At 44.6% G+C, this 24,222-nt stretch overlaps 2 long non-coding RNA genes across 3 annotated transcripts; both read right to left on the bottom strand.

Annotated features, from left to right (window-relative positions):
• Positions 1–1,370: 1,370 nt before the first annotated feature.
• Positions 1,371–5,613, bottom strand: LOC142659703 (uncharacterized). Its single transcript, XR_012850365.1, has 3 exons — positions 5,548–5,613; positions 5,119–5,214; positions 1,371–3,069 (listed from the first exon to the last, which is right to left on the bottom strand). It is a non-coding gene; the product is annotated as an uncharacterized LOC142659703 (long non-coding RNA).
• A 2,971-nt stretch (positions 5,614–8,584) lies between these two features.
• Positions 8,585–16,201, bottom strand: LOC142659702 (uncharacterized). 2 transcript variants are annotated; one of them, XR_012850364.1, is made up of 5 exons: positions 15,930–16,201; positions 14,433–14,748; positions 14,073–14,281; positions 12,028–12,129; positions 8,585–10,039 (listed from the first exon to the last, which is right to left on the bottom strand). It is a non-coding gene; the product is annotated as an uncharacterized LOC142659702 (long non-coding RNA). The 2 variants fall into 2 exon arrangements; XR_012850363.1 differs by lacking the exon at positions 12,028–12,129 and having other exon boundaries at positions 8,586–10,039; positions 15,930–16,194.
• Between the last annotated feature and the right edge of the window lie 8,021 nt (positions 16,202–24,222).

Raw genomic sequence — 24,222 nt, 5'->3', positions numbered from 1 at the left:
TGATGGGGCCGCAGCGATCGTCATCATGGCCCCTTCAGTGTTTACCAGGCAGAGCCGTGCACATCTGTAGCAGCTGTGTCTAGGAATTGCAGCTCAGTCCCATTTAGACTCTGTTCACATCTGCGTTGGGGTCCCGTTCTGACGTTCCGTCTGAGATTTGTCAGAACGGCACACTACGCTATTGCTTCCGGCAAAACGACAGATCCTGTGCACAAAAGAGAAACGAAAACCACAGGCACCAGATCAATCCCCAGTGTTTCCGTCGGTGTCAGTTTGGGTCTGCTCAGTGTCCTGTTCTGACAGTAGCCCCGATACCCCTGAAGACGCTACATCGTAGCGAAACATGTCGGGGGGGGCTTCCTTCCTTGTTTTAAATACTTGTCCTGCTGACTCCTCTAATCTAATTGTGGGCTGAGTGCAACGTGCTGCAGCCGTTGACTCCAGGCTCCTTATACTCTGCACTGTGCCGATTTGTAGTCAGCATTGGACCTTGTTTTAACATCTATGTAGTTTGTTCTTGTTGCATAAACCTAATAAATATATTTTTTATTTTCTATTTTCAATTTTGTGAGTTGGAAAACAGGGCTTCTTTTGCCGGCAGGCAAACCAATTTTTTCAATGTAAACATATGCCCACCAACTACAAGGGTCCTTCCTCTGTATATATCTGTTCTGACAGAAAGCTCAGACGGAACGTCAGAACGGGACCCCAAGGCAGATGTGAACAGAGCCTTACTTGAATGGGACCAGAACTGCAATCCCAAGCACAGGCCCTATGGATGTGCATGTCACTGCCTGTAAACTGTGAAAGGGCTGCGGCAACAAACGTGGGAGCCCCAATCAGCGGATCGGTCAGGGTGCCGGGAGTCAAATCTCTGCTGATCTGATATTGATTACCTATCCTCATCAACCCCCTAGCAACATGCCATCGTGTGCCTTGACAAACTACAACTTGCCCCGCAAAAAGCAAGCCCTAATGCGGCTATGTCGATGGAAAAAACAGAGGTTATTGCAAGGTAGGGAGGAAAAAAACCTCAAATTGGCCGTGTCTCCGAGGAGTTAAGGAAACATTTGAACTTCTCCTTTTGAGCTGGGACCCCAAAAGCAAAACACTATGGAGTCTTAAACCTTAGTTCTCTAATCCACATGTACCTGTTTAACTCCTTCCTGCTCCCAGGGGGACTACAGTCAATCACCCGCCGTACCCGGCCTACAATGGTCAGAAGTCAAGCTCTGCTGTTAAACCCCTTTGATGCAACAATAAACAGCAATCATGGCATCAATACAGAGATGCTCAGTCAGCCACGGCATAATAAAAAGGTAAATAAAGTTAAAATAAAATAAACCGTAAAAAACAAAAACAATTAATAGTTTAGTTTAAAAAGTTTATTAAATAAAGTCCATAAAAATATACATATATCTGGTAACAGATGATTAAGGCCTCATTCAGACGAGCGTGAATCACGTCCGTGTGCTGTGCGTTGAAATAACGCACAACACACGGACCCATTGATTTCAATGGGGCTATTCACACAGCGTAATTTTTCACGCAGCGATAGTCTGTTGCGTGAAACTCACTGCATGTCCTATATTGGTGCGTTATCACGCAGCTACACGCCCATTGAAGTCAATGGGTACGTAACACACACGGACCAGATTCATTCGCATTTTTCACGCACGTGAATCTGATACTCGTGTGAATGAGGCCTTAGTCTTTGGTAAACAACGAAAAAATATAAATTAAGTGAATTCTGCTAAAATGAATAATATAAATTAAATGATATGTTCTATTTACTGCAAAATAATGCCTTTAAAAAAATTAAATCTTAGGAACGCAAAAAACCTACAAAGGCTTCACAACAGCAATAAATATTTTTTTTAAAAGTAATGGTTCTAGGGATGCGGTGAGGCAAAACCAAAAAAGGTATGCCGTCTCCTGAAGGTCAATATTAGCCCGCTCCTTAACGTCGCAGACAATTTTCGTTATTTTTTTTTTTTCTCTCTGCCCGACCTTTTTGCGGGGCAAGCTGTAGTTTTTAATCGTACCATTTTTGGGTAGATATGAATTTTTTATCACTTTTTATTTTGAAGGGGAGGTGACCAAAAAAAAAAAACAAAAAAAAAACAAACCCGCAATTCTGGAATTTTTTTATGGCTTTCGTCGTGAGGGATATATAAAGTTATATTTTAATCCTTTGGATCGCTACAGACGTGGCAATACCAATGATGTTATTTTTTATTTACATGATTTTGCATAATAAATGGGAAAGTGTCGTTTTTTGTTTTACTTTTAATGCGTTCATATATATTCATGAAAATTGTCTTAACATTTTTTTTCTCCCACTACGGGACTTACACACGTGATCATTTATACAACACTCTGCAATACTTCTTTAGTGTATTGTGTTTTTAATGTTTTCCTATTAAACCCAGACAGGGATTAATAAAAGTAGTGACATGGCAGACCAGAGGGGTCTTCATTTGCCATGACAACCAATTTGCACAACGGGATTGCGTCGTTTGGGGCTGATGGGGTGACACAGGAATCCCCCCCCCCCCCCCTCTCTGTGGAAGGAGCAGTCTTTATTGAACTCGGCATCTAAATGGGTAAACAGCCGGGATTGGAGTGATCTCTGATCCTGACTGTTAGAGCAGGGTGTCAGCTGTAATATACAGCTGACACCCGCTGCATATGGAGCTGGCTCAGTTCTTACACTAACACCAGTGACATCATGTTCGGTAGATGTCCCCAAGGGGTTGAGGGGTTAAAAGGAAATTCATCTTGTATGGACACCGTAACATTGATGACGTGATTAGCATTTAATATCCTATATTCACGCACAATATATAGACATCTTTAGAAATATTGGATAAAACAGTATGACTGTGAAAACAAAAAGCTATTGGTGTCATTGCACAGGACAGGATTATAATAAAATATACTGTACACTGGGAGAAATGGCAAAGTATAATAATGACATTGTATGCTGGATCAAGGCAGGAATCCACTTGCTCCAAAATCTCGGCATCAACAGTGGTCGTGCCTCACAGATCACATAGTTCTTCATTACTAAAAAAAAAAAACAGAAACGTAAAGTATTTAGAATTACTCAGGGAGGATACAGTCAACACTTTTGGACGGATGGTTCTAAAGATTAAACCATTAACGAGACCGTCACCTCCTAATATGACAGAAATCTGTAGATTCTAAATCTGCAATGTTTATCCTTCCACTCACTTGCTTTCCCTCCTGCTGTAAGCGCGTAAACGGGCCGTGGACTGATGCATGGCGAGGACTAAGACACGTCCTCCACATGAAGCACGGATACCGCTAGGATAGAACATTATGATCGGGGGAGAGTCCGATCTCTGGGACCCCCTCAGACCCAGTCCTAACAATATGCCATCACTTACTATAGCGGGAAACCCCTTAATGCTCATCTGTGACAGCGGTGCAAACAGAGCTCATGTGATTGGAAGAAATTCCAGACACAGCAAGAAGATCTGTGAAAATTATACACTCAAAATAAACATTAAGAACACGTCCTAACAGAGGGACCTTTACCATCAAGCGACATTCATAGACTGGACCCATCGTGATGCTGCACAAACCTACCGATAACACCATCATCTCCCCTGCTGATGATACTAGAACAGACTACGTAGAGGAGACCCAATGCTGGTCATAAATTAGTATATTTTGAAGGAACACTCCAGCCAAAATTTCCTGTGTTATATCTAATGCAGTCGGAGGGGTTGGTGCATGATGGAAGGATTTAAAGTACAGCAAAGAGAGAATGATGCCCGTTATGTATGGCACATGGAAAAAGCGGTGGCTTTAGGATCGGGCTATTTTGAACCTTCAGGACCAGACACAGTTTAGCCATTTTTATTTGTTGGGCTAGCGACATGATTTTTGCAATGTTTTTTCGTAGACAATGCAGGTTTCTTTTTCTATACACATCCTTTTTGCCATTTTAGAATTTCTAGGCTTAAAGTTTGAAAACAAGAATTAAAAAAAAATATGCTTTTAAAATTTTCAGTTAATTTTTTTGGGTAATAGTTTTTCCTTTAGATAGACCTTTTATTTGTGACAGTCATTGTCTATCGTAAATTTTGATATATTACATGTCTATTTTAGGGTAATTTGGTCTGGGCTAGCGTTATGCAGGGTTTTATTTTGGGTGGGTTTTTTATGTGTATTTATTATTACTTTTTTTGCGCTTTATTTTACGTTGTTTTTTCTATTATTATGGTCTGTCCCTCAGAAGGTCAGAAAAGACCTATGGGGGACTTTATTTTCTTTTACACCTTATTTTTCCACTGTAACTGGGGATGCACAGCCCTCTTATAGTGACTATTGTAACTTTAGGGCTGCGCTGGGTCTAGCTCAACCCAGCAGCAGCCTGCCACTAACGGCATCCTGGTGATCATGTGACCAGTCACATGATCACAAGTACCAATAGAGGAAGCAGCGCTGCCTCTATTCATATACACAGCGCTCATTGAGCGGTATATTAGATTTATATGTTGTTTATTGAAAGATAGTCTTCATCGTGAACAATAATTCTGAAAATTTCCTTAGATCAGGGAACCACCAAAACCAGCTAGAGATCCCATTTTGGAACCCTTACCAATTCTCCACTGCCAGACGTGACCTCTGTGGGCTGCAAGTGGCCACTGTGATTAGGTAACGGGTCATCAGCCAAAAACCACACTGGACAAACCTTTTTATGGACACGTGCCCCACAGCCCAAACATTCCCCAACCTGATCCCAGAGTGGTGCACATGACTCCTCCATAAGACCCCAAACATAATTTTGATCCCAATATACAGCTGCACTACGACAGGAACGAGACGCGGCCAGCTAGTGGGAAAGCAAAATCCCTCTACAAAGCATTGTGCAGGAGCAAACCGGCAGCCCTTACCTTAAATCAGTTGTGTAACCCCAGAGATCCTACCATGTAACCCTGTGGTTTTGCAGAATTCTAATAATCCCACTACAGGACCCTGGGGTTTTGCAGAATGCATTTGGGAAACGCTGATGAAAAAAAAAAGTGAAAAAAAAATTTCCACTCTGAAAATTAGAAAAGAAAAAAAAAAAGTCAAACCAGTTACCGTTCTGCGGGGCCATAGCAGTTTGAGTCTCGCAGCGATATCATCCACGTAGAATTACTGGCTATACATCACTATTCCAAATGCCATCTTTTCTACCTGAGAGAAAGCAAAGACATGTAATAGAATGACCCTCACAAACAAATGGAGACAGCGGTTCTGTAGTACAGGTCGTCTATGGCCGCAGAGTCTCGACTTCTTTCAAGAGCGACAATCCGCAAGCACAGTACTAAACATATATGGGGACTGCTGTAGGGGTCTTATTCAGCCATATCCAGCATTCGCTTACTGGTCAGCAGTGAAAAGACCCCAGTTCTTATTTGCACCCTCGTCACCTCCTTGCAAGTGAATTCTCGCAAGATGGTAATTAAGATGCAAGCGAATGTCCTGCACAGCTTACACAATCACAGTGTGGGGCATCAAGTCACTCACCTATTTGCTTTGGGACGACCCCAATCATACGGAGCTTGCATTGTTCCCTCTTCAGCCGAACGCAGCAACGCAGCCTTTTCCTTTCAGATCACGGCCATGGAGACGATAGGACTCTAAATGAGAAAGCAAGTAGATTGTGAATGAACAGTAATTCAGACAGAACAACGATAGTCAGGCTAGAGACAGATTAGCGAATTACATCTCATTACAATACCTTCGCACCACACAAGATATACTCTCAGCCAGAAGATGATTTTCCCTTCGATTCCCCATAAACATGATCCTGCATAAAATACCAGTGGTTCCAGTTCTCAGAAAAGGGGGGGGGGGGGGGTCAATATAATTCCTTGAGAGTGTAATAAATGTATGACCGTTGGGGCCCACACTAATCACCAGAAAAGGGGTCTGGACTCCCTTATTTCTCCTCACCCGCACAACTGATGAGGAGTTTGCATGGAGTAGCAGTGGAGCATGCCCGCTGCCACTCCATACCAGTTCAATGGGATATATGGAAACAGCAGAGCTCAGTTCATAACTTAGATGTGATTGATATTAGCTGGGTCCTTGACCGTAAAAATCGTCCGTAATTACAGACTGTAATTACGGGCCCATTCGTTTCTATGACCGACGGACACCTTCCCGTATACTTACGGGAGGGTGTCCGTGCCGTAGAAACGTGCCGGAAAAAAAAAGCGCATATCCTGTTTTTTTATTTTACGGGCCGTGCTCCCATACATTATAATGGGAGCACGGCCTGTAAAAATGGCCGGCTGTCCGCGGCCGTATTTTCATCTATCCGTAAATACGGATCAGTTGTCATCCGTAACTTATCCGTAAATACGGTCCGCAGTGCATACGTATTTGATATACACGGATCAGTTAAAAAAAAAGAAAAAAAAAAGGGAGGGAGGCTGAAAATGATGTCATCAACATGTTGCATACCAACGCTTCCGTAAAAACAGACGTTTTACGGATGCACATCCGTAGCCGTCCGTATTCACGGAAGCACCCGTGGGCTTCTATGGGAGAATCCGTGCCGTAATTACGGACAAGAACAGCCAAGAATAGGACAGGTTCTATCATCATTTTTTCAGCACGGACCCCAATCCGTAAAAATACAGAAAGGTGTCTCTGGCCAACAGAAATAAATGGGTCCGTAATTACGGTCGTGTGCACGGGGCCTTAGAGAAACGCAGGACCAGCCTTCAGCCGAGCCGTCACTGGTGATGAACTGACGGAATCGGCTGAGAGAGATAATGATACAGCTTCTATCTATACAGGATACACAGAAGCTGCATTGTAAAAAGTAGAAGCAAAGAACTGCATGATAATCTCAAAGACTGAGCAGTGAACCAATAAGTAGTCGCCCCTGAGGCTGTAGTCATACATGGAACAGCCCTCGCACGGATACATAGCGTGTACGGTCTTTGACTTGACCTCTGGATGTATATATTGGATTTCCTGACTGAGGAGCTATAATAAGCGCTCGCTGTCATGTTTATAGATTAGATATATCCCGGCACTATATTTATCTCTGCAGGTAGACGCTGTTATCAGTTAATATCAGGGAGGGGACACGCTTCTACTGGCTGCAGAAAGGATATCCTGATCAGAGAGCTAAAGAAATATCCAACACACCACTGACCTAGTGACCGTGTTGACATGGACGTCCATACAGAAGAGTCTAGATGGTCTGAACATATGAAACAGATCAAGAGAAGCGGCTGCGCCAATGCAAGGGCGTAAATAAACCGAGCAGGACTATACAGCCGCTCACAGGGCGTAAATAAACAGAGCATGACTATACAGCCGCGCACAGGGCGTAAATAAACCGAGCATGACTATACAGCCGCGCACAGGGCGTAAATAAACCGAGCATGACTATGCAGCCGCGCACAGGGCGTAAATAAACCGAGCATGGCTATACAGCCGCTCACAGGGCGTAAATAAACCGAGCATGACTATACAGCCGCTCACAGGGCGTAAATAAACCGAGCATGACTATACAGCCGCGCACAGGGCGTAAATAAACCGAGCATGACTATGCAGCCGCTCACAGGGCGTAAATAAACCGAGCAGGACTATACAGCCACGCACAGGGCGTAAATAAACAGAGCATGACTATACAGCCGCTCACAGGGCGTAAATAAACGAGCATGACTATACAGCCGCGCACAGGGCGTAAATAAACCGAGCATGACTATGCAGCCGCTCACAGGGCGTAAATAAACCGAGCAGGACTATACAGCCACGCACAGGGCGTAAATAAACGAGCATGACTATACAGCCGCGCACAGGGCGTAAATAAACCGAGCATGACTATGCAGCCGCTCACAGGGCGTAAATAAACCGAGCATGACTATACAGCCGCTCACAGGGCGTAAATAAACGAGCATGACTATACAGCCGCGCACAGGGCGTAAATAAACCGAGCATGACTATACAGCCGCTCACAGGGCGTAAATAAACGAGCATGACTATACAGCCGCTCACAGGGCGTAAATAAACGAGCATGACTATACAGCCGCGCACAGGGCGTAAATAAACCGAGCATGACTATACAGCCGCTCACAGGGCGTAAATAAACCGAGCAGGACTATACAGCCGCGCACAGGGCGTAAATAAACAGAGCATGACTATACAGCCGCGCACAGGGCGTAAATAAACCGAGCATGGCTATACAGCCGCTCACAGGGCGTAAATAAACCGAGCATGACTATACAGCCGCTCACAGGGCGTAAATAAACCGAGCATGACTATACAGCCGCGCACAGGGCGTAAATAAACCGAGCATGACTATGCAGCCGCTCACAGGGCGTAAATAAACCGAGCAGGACTATACAGCCACGCACAGGGCGTAAATAAACAGAGCATGACTATACAGCCGCTCACAGGGCGTAAATAAACGAGCATGACTATACAGCCGCGCACAGGGCGTAAATAAACCGAGCATGACTATACAGCCGCTCACAGGGCGTAAATAAACCGAGCAGGACTATACAGCCGCGCACAGGGCGTAAATAAACAGAGCATGACTATACAGCCGCGCACAGGGCGTAAATAAACAGAGCAGGACTATACAGCCGCTCACAGGGCGTAAATAAACCGAGCAGGACTATACAGCCGCGCACAGGGCGTAAATAAACAGAGCAGGACTATACAGCCGCGCACAGGGCGTAAATAAACAGAGCAGGACTATACAGCCGCTCACAGGGCGTAAATAAACCGAGCAGGACTATACAGCTGCGCACAGGGCGTTCTATAAGGAGTTGCTGCGTTTACACATCATATGGAAGAGACATCTGCATCTATAGAGATTAATGCCTGTGGAGGGTTCATCGAGGCGGCTGTATAGGTGCATGTGTAAATTAACACAAGTCTATTCAGAGATCTGTGGGATTAGTGGTAGGCAGATTTTTCCTCTGATTCACGTTTGGCAATTTGTCAAGTGGTTCACCAGCCATGAGGATTCATCAGGCGAATCGATTGGTGAGGTTTTGCGAGTTTAAGAGAATAGGCGGCAATTTTTTTCTCCAATTGTATTCTATGGCTGGCAAATTCTTAACACACAGGCAAATCGGTAAAGAACGTGTCGTGAGAAAAACGTGGCCATCTTTATGTGGGCTATACATTAAACTCCTGGCCTTCTGCAAACAAAGCCTAATCATTGTATAATGAAAGATCTGCACCTTATATACATTGGAGCAGATTTTAGCAACCAATTACAGCACACCATTCATTTTTCCTAGAGCAGGTTAAGAAAAGAAAGCTGAGCTCTGATTGGTTGCTAGTGGCAAAAAGGATAGTTTTTCCCGTTAGACAGGATTAATAAATCTACCCCATCGTGTTTCAATTGTTTTACCAATTTCATGATATATTCAGTCAGTGAATGGCAATGTTGATTATCTTGGTCATCTCAGGCGCACAGGTGCCTGGTCGTTACCCTGTATCAGAACTCTCGTTACCAGCCTTAGGCCCCATGCACACGCATGTGCTTTTGCGGCCGCAATTCCCACGCAAATCCACAGTAGAATTACGGCCTCATTCATTTCTATGGGCCCATGCACACAACCGTGGTTTCCACAGTCCGTGCATGGCCCAGGAGCCTGGACCGCAGAAAGAACAGACATGTCTTATTATGGTAGTGTTCTGCAGTCCAGGCTCATAGGAAATATTGGACACTGCCATGTGCACGGCCCGCGATTTGCGGGCGGCTCGCGGGTGACACTCCGTGGCCGGCCGACCTGAAAATCACGGCCGTGCACATGGCTACGATCGTGTGCATGAGGCCTTACACTTGTGTCTGTTGGTTTTCATCTTCTGGATGTAAACAAAAAGGTTCCCAATTCACTGACAGCAAGGAGAGAGCTTGAAAACTTCGCTTTTTTTTTTTTTTTTATTACATGAAGCCAGAAAACTCCATCTATCAGCCCCTGGTGGTATTCAGCAGGAATCCTTGCAGCAGAGGACAAGTGTGAACAGAAGACAAAATCTGCAATGACATCAGTGTTATAATACGCAGAACATAAACATTATGCCTGAGATTCCGTGACATCACATATTGGCATCAAAATTACTGGAGAGATTCCTAACCACAGGGAGGGTAATAACCCCTTTTGTACCAGAGAAATGTCCATACACTACCCCTATCCGAACATTGTAAACAAACCCTGGACAGTAGAGTAACAGGGGACAAACTGATGGCATTCTGGGACACGTGGCACAAGTGACAATCAAAAGCTGAGATCGCAGGAATTCGGTGTGGGCACCGTGAAGGGCAGAGTAGGCAGCCGGGTACAAATGCATAAGTGTGCAGAGGAGACTTGTGCACAGCTAAGCAAGAAACCATCTGACGGCTTCACAGTCACACTATCTAACAGCATTAAAAAAAATTGATGGCTTATCCCCAGGATAGGCCATCAATAGCTGATAGGTCAGGGTCTGACTCCCGGGATCCCCACCCATCAGCCGTTTAGAAGGGGCCGCAGCTCTCGTACGAGCGCTGCTTCCCCTTCATTTCTTCTTGCGCACTGAATTTTCAACATGCATTTAGTGGCGATTCACAGGTATTGCAGCCTTTTCTCCCATTCACTTCAATGGGAAAAAATAGACCATCAATTTTTATTGGCTCGAAAACCCCTTTGCAACTTTTCTACACCAGAAAACTGGCGTAGAAAAAAATTAAACGACAATAAATCGTGTCATGCTTCATGGCGTCTTCTGGTGGATTCATATGGACAACATAAAAAAAAACCTCTGTATGAAATCCAAGGCATACAGACCTACAGTAGAGGACCAATGCGCCATGTGCATCAGCCCTAAACCTGTTGTGTGATCAGACATCATATGGTTTGTGAATCATAGGATCATGTATTGAATGTGATCAAGAACACATTGCCGGGAAGACTAAGGGCTTATTCAGACGAACGGGATATACGTCCGTGTAACGCGTGTGATTTTCACGCGCGTCTCACGGACCTATATTAGTCTATGGGGCCGTGCAGACAGTTGCGTGATTTTTACGCAGCGTGAGTCCGCTGTGAAAAACTCTTGACATGTTCCTTCTTTGTGCGTATTTCGCGCATCATGCACCCATTGAAGTCAATGGGTGCGTGAAAACCACGCATGCCGCACAGAAGTACTTCCGTGGGACGCGCGTGATTCGCGCAACAGCAGTAAAAGAATGAATGAAAACAGAAAAGCACCACGTGCTTTTCTGTTTACAAACATCCAAACGGAGTGTCATAATGATGGCAGCTGCGCGAAAAGCACGGAGCCGCGCACCATATGATCATGACACACGCAGCTGTTAAGTGCCTTTTGCGCACGCAAAACAGCGCGTTTTTTGCGTGCGCAAAACGCACACGCTCGTGTGAATCCGGCCTTAGAGGAAGGGACTCAACTATAGAAGATTCCCCAGTTATATATGTGCACAAGAGGATAGTAAAAAACACAGGGAATTTGGGCACGGACATATAATCCAAGCCCGACATATACGCCAAACCTGGAGTATATGTCAGCACCCAAATTCCCTGTGTTTTTACTGCCCTCTTACCATTACGGTTGTCGATCTACAGATTGTTGCTGCTCCGCTCCTAGCCAAAGTAACGCTCCATTTAATACTTTTCCGCAGCATAATGCATCAATACGCACAACCTAACAAGGTGAACGGCGTTCTTACAGCCTAGCAAGCTTTTACTTTACTGCACCAAGAAGTGCCGGTGTCTTTCTCTCTAATACAGACTTATTTTTGAACAAGCTGTATCACAAAGCAGATGATCTACATGTTAAATTTATGAAGAGAATAGATATGAAAGTGCTGCCACCTTGTGGCCCAAGTGTGACATTTCACGACAGTGTAAGGGTACAGTCACATGGGGCGGTAATGGAGCAGCAGAGGGTCGTACCATTACCACTGCAATAAACATTTACACTTCCATTTTGTTTTGCCCCCCCCATTATCGCCCCACGTGAACGTACCTTTTGGCTTTATCCTCACTGCTGTTGTGGCTCTTCTAGGATCCATAATAAACATGGAACAATTTTTTTTCCTATTCACTTACAATTTTTTTCTTTCTTGTACTAAATAGAATATTGTAAACCACAGTAATGCATGGCAAGACTGTGTGTGGAAAACTACGACTATGTATGAATTAGGGTTGGCACGATACCAGAATTTGGATTTCGATACCGATACTTTGTGTAGTATTGCGATACTCGATACCAAAACGATACTTTGCCAACAATAATAAAAATGAAAAAGACGTTCTTCGGATGTGAGGCGCGAGGTGTGATGAATTTTGAACCTCCGTGTCTCACATTAATAGTAATTAACCCCATCATGTTCCTCAGTCATAATGGTAAACATTGGGTTAATGTGTAAGGTACATGATGGGGTTAATTACTATTAATGTGAGACACGGAGGTTCAAAATTCATAACACCTCGTGCCTCACATTAATAAGTGAAAGAAGGCAGTTTCCTATTTGATAATGGCGTAAACATGAATGACGCTATAAATGCATTATTACAGTCACGACGATACCCAAAGTGTATATTTTGTGTATTGAGACTATGTTTATTGTAAAAAAAAAAAAATTGTGTTTTGTTTTTTTTTAAATTTAACATTACCTGTAATTTTTTAACTTTAATGTACTGGCATAAATCTATATGCCATTCCCTAAGCCTGTGTACGGATAGTACACAGGCAGCTGTTAGGACATACTGAGGTATGTCCTAATAGGAAATATGGTCAGACAGCCCTGGGGTCCTTCAGGGTATGTTCACACGCACTAATTACGGACGTAATTCGGGCGTTTTTGCCCCGAATTACGTCCGAAAATAGCGTCTCAATAGCGCTGACAAACATCTGCCCATTGAAAGCAATGGGCAGACGTTTGTTTGTTCACACGAGGCGTAATTTACGCGCCGCTGTCAAATGACGGCGCGTAAATAGACGCCCGCGTCAAAGAAGTGACCTGTCACTTCTTTGGCCGTAATTGGAGCAGTTATTCATTGACTCCAATGAATAGCAGTGCCAATTACGTCCGTAATGGACGCGGCGTTCAAGCGCCTGCACATGCCGTTACGGCTGAAATTACGGGGATGTTTTCAGGCTGAAAAATCCCCGTAATTTCAGCCGTTACGGACGCCCTCGTGTGAACATACCCTCAATGGACCCTGGGCTGTTTGCCCATATATGGTATGTTCCTCGATTGCATCACATGGATTCCCCGTGACGCATCCAAAGGGCATCCCCCTTTCTCATTCTCCCCTTGAATGCCGTGGTCAGCTTTGATCGCAGCATTCAGGGGAATAGCGGCGGAGATGAGGTTTCTCTGATCTCTGCTGTTAGAGCGGGGCTGCGGCTGTGTAATACAGCCATTGCCCTGCTCCTGACAAAAAGTATGCGCTGTCAGCATGTGGCGATGCGGCCGGCGCTGCACTGAGCGGCGGCACTGAAGACAGAACATGAGGGTGTTTTGCAGTGCGCCCGCCATGTTCTAGTCTTTAGTGCCGCGCTGGTCACATCACCTCGTGCTGACCACGCGCACACATCTCAGGAGCGGGCAATGATTATCACAGAACCACAGCCCCGCTCTGACTGCCTTCGTGTGTTACTATATGAAGCACTGAGACCCCCCTTTATCGCTTAAACAAAGCAGAAGCGCTCGGGTGAGAACTGTGCCGCTTAGTTTCTGACCGGCTTTCCTGTATGGACTTTCTTTTGGCCCTGTACACTGCTCCGAAGAAAGTCGATCGAAAACTAACCAGCTTAGCGCTCACCTGAGAACTTCTGCAGCTTTGTTTTAGCGATCAGTGGGGGGCTCAGTGCTCAGAACCCCACACCATTAAAACTTCTGACACGTCACAAGTTTTTTAAAAAGTTTAGTTACACTTTAAGCCGCCCATAGGGATTGATGACTTCTCAATTCTGTCAGTCTTCATTTAAATAATGACCCAGGAGAGGACAATGGGTTTATAGAATGATCTTTCAGAGGTCAAAACGTCTGCCATCTTACTTACCAGTTGCGTCTTAGAGGAAATACTTTCTACATAGCTCCTCTAGGTATTTATAGCTTTACGGCTTTCTAGCAGGTTCCACTTCATTATGGTCATGTGATTAGGGCGCCATATGAGACAGTAAGAGAACATCCCTCCAGGAGAGACATTTCTTCACCCTTTCATATGGACTTCACCACCAGTAAAGACATCAAGCAGGTCCATGAAAATCACTAGACAATAAAAAAAACAAAAAAAATAAGCTATCACAACACAACTTAGTTCATATATCTTTGCAACCAATATTTTTTTATTACTCCAATACTTCTGAAGTAAAAAAACAAATGAAGCAACTTTGCATAGTCTGAATTACAAATCTCCTACCATTTTGTCTCCGCAGAGCTATGTGTCTCCATGGTTACAGACTACAAACACGGTGTAGTCTGATCACGCAGACATAGTGCCAGGCATCGGTCCCCCACTGAAGGTACGTTAGTAAGAGAATTGGTTGTGAAGGTGTATAAAGTCTTTACAGTGGGATCGCTGCGTCTATGCTCAGCTTTCGAGATCCTCGTCCCTTTAAATTGTATCGGTCAGGTCTCATCAAATCCGCTCGTATTCCACATCCAATGCAAGTGAATGAAGTCGTTTACACCCGTTCACATGCTCAGGAAAAAGCCTGTGCAGATTTTTGTACGCGCTGCAGAAAAAAAGAAAAATAAATATTCCACAAGAATAAGGAGCCTGTTCATTATTCTCGTAGATTTGTGGCATCTGCGGAAAAAAAATCGGAGTCAGCTTTGGTTTTCTGCCGCAGATTCTTTGTGAAAGAACGTGTGAACGCAGCCATATATTCCCGAGCTCAGCGTCTTTCCTCGATCCTAGATGAACATTGGAGACCTGACAGATCCCTACCGTGGCTCATACACATGGCACAGCCCTGTACAGAGCCATACATGCCGTACAGCAGCACTACTAGGGGAGAAAACCTCTGGCATCTCATGCAGCATGGCACGATTTTACACCTGTATCCTCAGGAGGCATACAGAGGTACAGAGGACGGCTCAAAAAGCTCATTATGGCTCCGTACAAAACTTGCTCCATGCACTGCGGTACAGCAAGAAGGTTACACCACAGCCACGTCGTTAGAGGCACGCCACGGCTGGGTCAGGAGGATCACGCCACAGCCGCGTAGGGAGGATCACGCCACAGCGACTCAAGAGGGTCACAAGGTGTTCATGTTGGGAAGGTCACACCACAGCTGCGATAGGCAAGCCCCGTCAAGGTCGCGTCGGGAGGGTCACGGAAAGGCAGAATCAAGTGGGTCACGCCGCAGCGGCATTGGGCAACGCCATAGTCACTCGGGTGGGTCACGTAAGGAAGGTCACACCACAACCACATCGGGAGGGTCACACTACAGCTGCGTTAGGCAGGCCCCTTCAAGGTCGCATCGGGAGGGTCACGCCATAGCCACTCAGGTGGGTCACATCAAGGCCACGTAAGGAACGTCACACCACAGCCACGTCGGGAGGGTCACACCACAGCCGCGTTACACATGTCCCATCATCAAGGTCAAGTTGGGCAGGTCACGCCACAGCTGCAATAACATCACACCCATGTCGGGAGGGTCACGTGCCAATCAGAAGATACATTTAAAGATGCCAACTTCCAATTAACGCCCATCTAACTCAGTACTAATACCAACCAGTCTGCCCCATCACTGAACCCAGGAGAGCAGAAATGTATTGGTACCCTATGCGGGATGTCCCCACCTCTCCACACACCAGGCTGTCCCCACCTCGCCACACACCTGCCTCGCCGTCCTATCCTTTACCTGGCCAATGTAATTCCTAATACAAACGATTAGGCTCCAGTCATCACCTGTGTTCCGGGTGACTCTCACAGCCGCCTCCATGTTTTCCTCCTCCTTCCTGCAGCTTATGCCTCGAGGGGTGACCGCCTCATAAGACATCTTCTTGTCCTTGGCAGCCTATTCATTGTACACGAGTAACGCCCTTACCGCCGGGATTGACACCTGCCGTGACCAGTAAGGAGCCAGGAATAGACGTGACGTCAGGAGAGATTGTGCAGCTTCTCCTGTTACTGCCCCTCACCCGGAGAACGCCCAATGCGTCAACAACTATTGCGCATGCTCCTCATTCCTGTCGTAGCTTCTTTGCCCAATACGCATGCGCAGATGATTTATAATTGTCGCTGGATGATTCTAGAATGGACAAGTTTGGTCATGGCTATAATTAGATACGTTGGTGAAGAGAAATAATAGAAAGGAAATAAATGCTTACTGTAATAGAGCAGCCACTCAAGCATACTAATATTACATATGAATATACATTCTTCAGTTGTTTAAAATGTTATAATATTATTTCCAAGCTGGATAATAGCCAATATAGTCGCAATTACAACTCCCACTGGGCTAGGCATTCAGCTTTCCTACAGTCCAGAAAGGTGTAGTGATATAAAAAAAAAACATAGTTTCCATTAAGGTGACCAGGAAAGCAGCCTGACATCCTCTATGGGAGCTGTAAAGGCAATTTGTCGTTACTCTGCTTTCCCATAGCAACCAATCACAGCACAACTTTCATTTTTCCAGAGCAGCTTTAGAAATGAAAGCTGAGTTCTGATTGGATGCTATAGTTCAGCTTTACTGAGACAGTTTTGATAGGCTTTCTCATGGCAGCAGTTATACATTATATACTGAATAAAATCATAGAAAACTATATATATCCCCAAGTCCAGTGTCTCCTTTATCTGATAGTGCCCTCAGACAGAAAAATAATCCGATCAATTTTCCATCTAAAACTTTGGGAAAGATGTATGAAAGCTGGCCATGGCAACCAATCAGAGTCCACCTTTCATTTTTCAGGGTCCCTTTGGAAAATGAAAGCAGCTATCTGATTGGTTGCCATGGGCAACAACTCCACTTTTTCTTTGCACCAGGTTTAATACATTTCACCCTATAAGTTTTGTTCTAATAGACACTCATGGGGTAAACTGTTTGGCGTAGACATGGAAATAAAACTGGTGCAAGCACCTGACCATATTTATAAAGCATTAGGTCGCCATTTTAAATGTCTTTTTCGTGGGTCCGATAGCTTTCAGTTTGAGGGTGTTGTCTAATTAATTTCAAACCTGCATCAAATTTATAAAGTGCGTACTAAATTTTCTGTGCCCCCAAAAATATTGGGCGGCCTACACCAGATCAGACCAGGCGTACATTGTAGAAGGGTCTTTCTAAAGGATCGATTTATTCTACACTGAGCACGCTCCGATATGTGATACTTCACCAAATTCTTATATATGTGGGCACTGTGTGTTTGGTATGTTGATGGGCAGCATAAAGCCTTAGTCAAACCTTAGCCCTGGTTGAGTCTGAGGGTATGTTCACACGGCCTATTTACGGACGTAATTCGGGCGTTTTTGCCCCGAATTACGTCTGAAAATAGCGCCTCAATAGCGCTGACAAACATCTGCCCATTGAAAGCAATGGGCAGACGTTTGTCTGTTCACACGAGGCGTATATTTACGCGCCGCTGTCAAATGACGGCGCGTAAATAGACGCCCGCGTCAAAGAAGTGACCTGTCACTTCTTTGGCCGTAATTGGAGCCGTTATTCATTGACTCCAATGAATAGCAGCGCTAATTACGGCCGTAATTGACGCGGCGTTCAAGCGCCTGCACATGCCGGTACGGCTGAAATTACGGGGATGTTTTCAGGCTGAAACATCCCCGTAATTTCAGCCGTAACGGACGCCCTCGTGTGAACATACCCTTAGGCTGGGTTCACACGACCTATTTTCAGACGTAAACGAGGCGTATTATGCCTCGTTTTACGTCTGAAAATAGGGCTACAATACGTCGGCAAACATCTGCCCATTCATTTGAATGGGTTTGCCGACGTACTGTGCAGACGACCTGTTATTTACGCGTCGTCGTTTGACAACTGTCAAACGACGACGCGTAAAAATACAGCCTCGTCAAAAGAAGTGCAGGACACTTCTTTGGACGTTTTTGGAGCTGTTTTCTCATAGACTCCAATGAAAACAGCTCCAAAAACGGACGTAAAAAACGCCGCGAAAACGGCACGAAAAACGCCGCGAAAAATGCGAGTTGGTCAAAAAACGTCTGAAAAGCAGGGTCTGTTTTCCCTTGAAAACAGCTCTGGATTTTCAGACGTTTTTGGTCACTACGTGTGCACATACCCTTATTTTTTGCTATGGTTTTTACCAAATTGCAGCTAAAACTGTGGCTCAACTGCAACTTCTGAATAAGACTTAGGCCTTGTTCACAAACTGCAGATTTTGCATGCATTTTTTTAAGCCAAAACCAGAATTAGATCCAGGAGAGCAGACCTATAAGGCCTCCCTTTATATATTTCTTCTGTTTAGGTTCCGTTCCTGGTTTTGATGGAAAAAATATATGCAAAATCTGCCGCAAAACTGCACTGTGTGAACAAGGTCTAAAAAAATTAATAAAAATCTGCTTTTGTTAAAATAATAATTATTATTCATCATTATTATCATTATGACTAATGAATCAAAACGAATGGCATAGGTTGGTACCTTGTTATTAACAATAATCTTTATTATTATAGCGCCAGCACACACCGCAGAACTCTACTATTAAAATCTTCTAGCAATTTCTATACATGAGAAGAAATAGGGCTTAGAGGCCAAGATCATCTCAAACTCTCTTAGCTGCTTATCCCCTGCCAACCATACACCGTCAATTTTAGGCTAGGGCTCCATGGAGACACAGAGACACCCGCGAGGCACGGTGAAATTGCAGGATTAACGCAACTGCAATGTTTCCCTATATGTTCACACGCGGCGGATACGCTGCATAATAGCACGCAGCGAATCCGCCCTGTGTGCCGGAATTGCGGGCGAAAAAGCGCACCAAACTGTTTTTCGCCCGGAATGTCCGCTGCGGAAAACTGCAGCACTGCTAACAGGCCGGCCTCCTGAGATGACTTTTCATCCCATGGGACCGCTGCAGCTTGTGATTGGCTGCAGCGGCGGTCACATGGGATGAAGCGTCATCCCAGGAGGCCGCGCAGGAAGGAGGAGCACAGAGTTCTAGGTAAGTATGAGATTTTTTTTTTTAAGAGTTGCGTTTTTTGCGGCGGATTTGCTGCGAACCCGCTGCAAAAAACGCAACAACTGCTATTTGTTGCGGGATTTGCCTTCCCATTGAATTCAATGGGGAAAACCCGCAACAAATAAGCAGCGTTTACGCAAATACAATTGACATGCCGTGGAATAAAATTCCGCACTCCAGGTGTATTTCTGAACATTTTTCCGCTCAGTATTTACGCAGCGTGTGGATGAGATTTGTTTTACCTCATCCACTTTGCTGCTACAGTATTTGCTGCAGATTTTCCGTAACAAGTTCAGTTGCAGAAAAACCGCAGGATTTACGCAACGTGTGAACGTACCCTTAGGGCACCGTCCGGACCATAGAAATCAATGCACACTCTGTGGTACACGTTTTGACACTGTTTTTAATGTGAACTTAGCCTTACTTCTCTTCTTTGTCGGATTTAATGCCAGTTTTGGCACAACAAAAAAAAACTCAGCAGGCAGCCATGCATTGCAATACAACCAAGATGTATGACCCAACCTAAAAAGCAATTTCCTAATAATAACAGATAATCTGGAGCTAGAATTGATCAGAATCAAACTCCATCTGAACAGACTGCCGCCATGCCCTTTTTTTTCAATGTAGAAATTCTATAGGGACTATTATGATATGGTAATGATTGTTTTCACCACTAGAGGTCACCCTCTGCATAGGGAAGCTCACAATACGGTCACAATGCTCCCTAGCGTCATAACGTGACGCACATAAGCGCTGGAAAACGCACATAATCAATTTATTTCATGTTTTTTTTTTTTTACGCCTTCATGCACCAATAATGTGTTACCCTCTAAAAAAAAATCTTGCTTTGGAGTTGAAATTACTCATTAAATATGGTTCTCAACTGCACAAAGTTGTGTAGGAAGGGATTGGAAGATGGAAATACTAGTGTGACTCCATTTTTTAGTGGAAGTTGGCGGCTTCCCAAATCCCTCTGCATGTTTACAATGACATCCAATGTTGATGAAATCATTTGTTAGGGAAGGGGGGATCCCAGTAGTGGACGGCCTTTCGCTCATAGCATCTGTTTGTATTACAAGCCCCCGTAGCCCCTTGGCCTGTGTAAGAATTCAATGCACTTGCAACATCCATCAAGATTTTTATTTAATTCTTCAAATTTGATATTTGAAATTCTTGATTTTGATGTCAGATGCACCGTAAGGACCTCACAATGTTCACGGTAATTCAATGAGTCTGTTTTTTTCTAGTTATTTTTGTTTTTTTTTATTAAAATCATGTGACTACATGTAAATACCTCTATTTCTATGGGGCTTGTTATGTGTCACTTGTGTCTTTTTTTAGGGTTTGTCCACACCGTATGGATTTTCTGCAGAAATTCCGTTGAAAGTAGCAGACATTCCAGTGCGGGAAAAAATGACCTTTTCCTGTGTTTTTTCCTGCAGAAAATGGTACGTATTTTGATGCGTTTTTTTCAATGTTGGGAGATAGTGACATCTCCTGAAAAACGTAGCAATTCAGTCCACTTTCCGCAGCAGGAATTGACGTGCTGCGGTACAAAAAATACGCACCGCAGGTCAATTTTTGCTCTGAATTTTTACGAAAACGCGTGGATGAGATTTGTTAGATCTTACCCACTTTGCTGCTACTGTATTCTGCTGCGTATTTTCCGTCCGCAATTCCGAACGGAAAATCTGCAGCAATTCCGCTACGTGTGGAGGAGTCCTATGGCAGATAGCAGCAGCTGGATCTCTGAAGTGGAACTCACTGACTGGCAATAAATATCAGCTGGAGTAGAGTATGACAGATAGCCATGGCTGGCCCTTTGGAGTGGCGCTCACAGATTGACATTTTGTATGAGCTTAGTAATAGAGACAGCAAGAGCAGAGTATGAAAGACAGCAATGGCTGGCACTCTGGGGTGGCACTCACAGACTAACATGTAGTATCTGGTTATGCATAGGGACAGCAGGAGCGGAGTATGGCAGATATCCATGCTTGGCCCTTTGAAGTGGCACTCAAGGACTGATGCGTTGTATGAGCTTAGGCATAGAGACAACTGGAGCAGAGTATGACAGACAACAGCAGCTGGATCTCTGGAGTGGCACCCACAGACTAATGTGTCGTATTAGCATAAGCATAGAGACAGCAGGAGCGGAGCATGGCAGATAACGGCAGCTGGATCTCTAGAGTGGCACTCACTAACTGGCAAGGTATATCAGCTGGAGCGGAGTATGACAGATAGCCATGGCTGGCACTTTGGAGTGGCCCTCACTGATTGACGTGTTCTATGAGCTTAGTAATAAGAGACAGCAAGAGCAGAGTATGATAGACAGCAGTGGCTGGCACTCTGGGGTGGCACTCACAGACTAACATATCGACACAGCTTGAGCGGAGAATGGCAGATAGCAGCGGCTGGCGCTCTGGGGCGGCACTCACAGACTAAGGTCCTGTTCACACTGAGTTTTTTAACACGTTTTTTGGCGTGGAAAATGTGTCGGAAAACGGCCAAAAATCCCTCCCGGACGCTCACGTTAAAAAGAAGCGACATGCCCTATCTTCGGGCGTTTACGCCTCTGACCTCCCATTGACATCAATGGGAGGCAGAGAAAGTGTATTTCGCTGCATTTTTGTCCGTGGCAGTCAATGGGTGCGAGCGAAAAACGCCATGAAAAACGCAGCAAATGGCGTGCAGGCAGATGTAAATCTGACTCAAAATTCAAAAAAACTCTTTGTGAACTCAGCCTTACTTGTCATATCTGGAGAAGAAAAGAAGAAACATAGTACAACACTACACCAGGGTTTGTGGGACCAAAAAAGTCTTACTTTAATTTTTTTTTTACATTTTACCTCTTTTTCCGGATATTGATGATGTTACATGTGACCTCATGATGCTTTGCATGGACCGGAACCAGTGCTAGAAAGAATTACTAGAATTACTTTGGGGATTTTTCTTCATTCCAAATAATAATAAGAAGAAGATTAACGAGAACTGAAGTTGGTAATGTGTGTTACCTTATAAACAGTCTATATTACTGGAGATTAGGATTTCTCCTTATAGCACTAGGAGATTCTCCAACCTTATTCTTGCACAAACCTACCTAAGAAGTTCAATGAGAAGCTGTCTAACTAACCATGAGAAATCTGTCAGGTAGGGTAGCACAAACCAAAAACTAGATAAACCATGGAGTCTCCATTGCCAATAATATTCTATGTTTCCTTTCATCGTTGCTCATACACCAAACATATCATATATTCTTTGGCCTTGTTTCCAGGGATATAGAAATTCTGATGGTCCAATCCATTTTAATCCAAATCACCTGAATGTGGAGTCTTCAATGTCCAAAATCCAATCAACGTTCTTATGAACCACAGGAATGATCATAAACCATCAAGGGATCATCTGAAATTGTCCTTAGCAGTATAGAAACTGGACACTAGATCATATGGACATCATAGAGGTGGTCCCCTGCTCGGGACTCCCCTCTATGAGCCAGATTGGAGAGGCGCTAACAACAAGGAGGTATTCTCCATTCAGGGACACTCTACGGAAGCACATGAAGTGCCTACAGGCTATGGGACCCTTGGATAGAGGGGATCCAGTCCTGGATGGCCCCATCCCCTTTGCTATTGGATAGGCAATAACTGTGCAGTACTCTCCTCTCCAGAACTCAAGCAACTACACCATATGGCTAAAAGTATGTGGACACCTGACCGTCACACCTATATGAAATTGTTGGACATCCTATTCCAAAACAAATATGGAGTTGGGTCCCTTTTTGCAACTAGAACAGCCTCCACTCTGGAAAGACTTTCCATAAGATTTTGGAGTGCGCTTATGGGAATTTGTGCACATTTCACCAATAGAGAATGTGTGAGGGAAGACACTGATGTTGTTTGAGAAGGTCTGGCTGGCAAAAGGCTTTCCAATTCATCCCAAAGGTGTTGGATGGGGTTGACGCCAGGGCTCTGAGCAGCCACCCTAGTTCCTCAACACCAAACTTGCCACACCATGTCTTTACAGACCTCGCTGTGTGCACTGGGGCACAGTCATGCTGGAACAGAAAAGGGGAACTGAACCCCAAACTGTTACCACAAAGTTAGAAGTTTGTCTTTGTATGCTGTAGAATAAACCCTTCATTGTAAACAAGGGGCCAAACCCTGAAAAACAGCCCCCGACCATTATCCTTCCTCCACCAAATATTACAGTAGGTACTATGCATTCCGGTAGGTAGCTTTCTCCAGCAGCCAAACACCAAATTCTCCATCAGAATGCTAGATAGTGAAACGTAATTCATCACTCCAGAGAACACACTGCTCCAGAGTCTAGTGGTGACGGATGCTTTACACCACTCCAGCTGACACCTGGCATTGTGCACAGTGATCTTAGGCTTCTGTGCAGTGACCATAGAAACCCATTACATGAAGTTTCGAATGCGCAGTTTTTGTGCTGATGTCACTTCCAGAGGCAGTCTCGATCTCTGTCATGAGAGATACAACAGGATAGGCGATTTTTACGGGTCACTTACTCAACTCTTGGCGACCCCACTTTTTTTTATTTTGTGTGGTCGTGGCTAAGCTATTGTTACTCCTAGACTCTTCCATTTCACAATATTACCACTTACATGTGACCGGGGCAGTTCTAGCAGATCAGAAATTTCACAAACTGATTTGTGGCAAAGGTGGCATCCTTTGACGTTGCCACATTTAAAGTGAGTTCTTCAGTACCCCCATACTACTACCAATGTTTGTCTATGGCGATTGCATGGCAGTGTGCCTGATTTTATACACCTGCTTATTCAGGAGGGGTGTCCACATACTTTTAACCATATAGTGTGCATTGTTAGTAAACAATGGCGTAGGGTATTGGCCCACGGGTCATAGAAAGGGTGTAAAGGAGGAAACAAACACCGGGCAATCTTCTATTCTGGGTGGCAAAACATGGCAGAAGAATGGGAGTCTGTTATCGATTTTTGCTATGTGGCCATATCTCTCTTTTATGTACGCCATTGCTTACGTAATCCGTAATACGAAATCATAGGGACTTTACGTACCAATAT

This window comes from Rhinoderma darwinii, chromosome 8 (genome assembly GCF_050947455.1).
Source record: "Rhinoderma darwinii isolate aRhiDar2 chromosome 8, aRhiDar2.hap1, whole genome shotgun sequence".
NCBI classification, from domain to species: Eukaryota; Metazoa; Chordata; class Amphibia; order Anura; family Rhinodermatidae; genus Rhinoderma; species Rhinoderma darwinii.
Note: the sequence above shows the minus strand (reverse complement) of the source record. Positions and strands in the feature narration are given on the sequence as shown.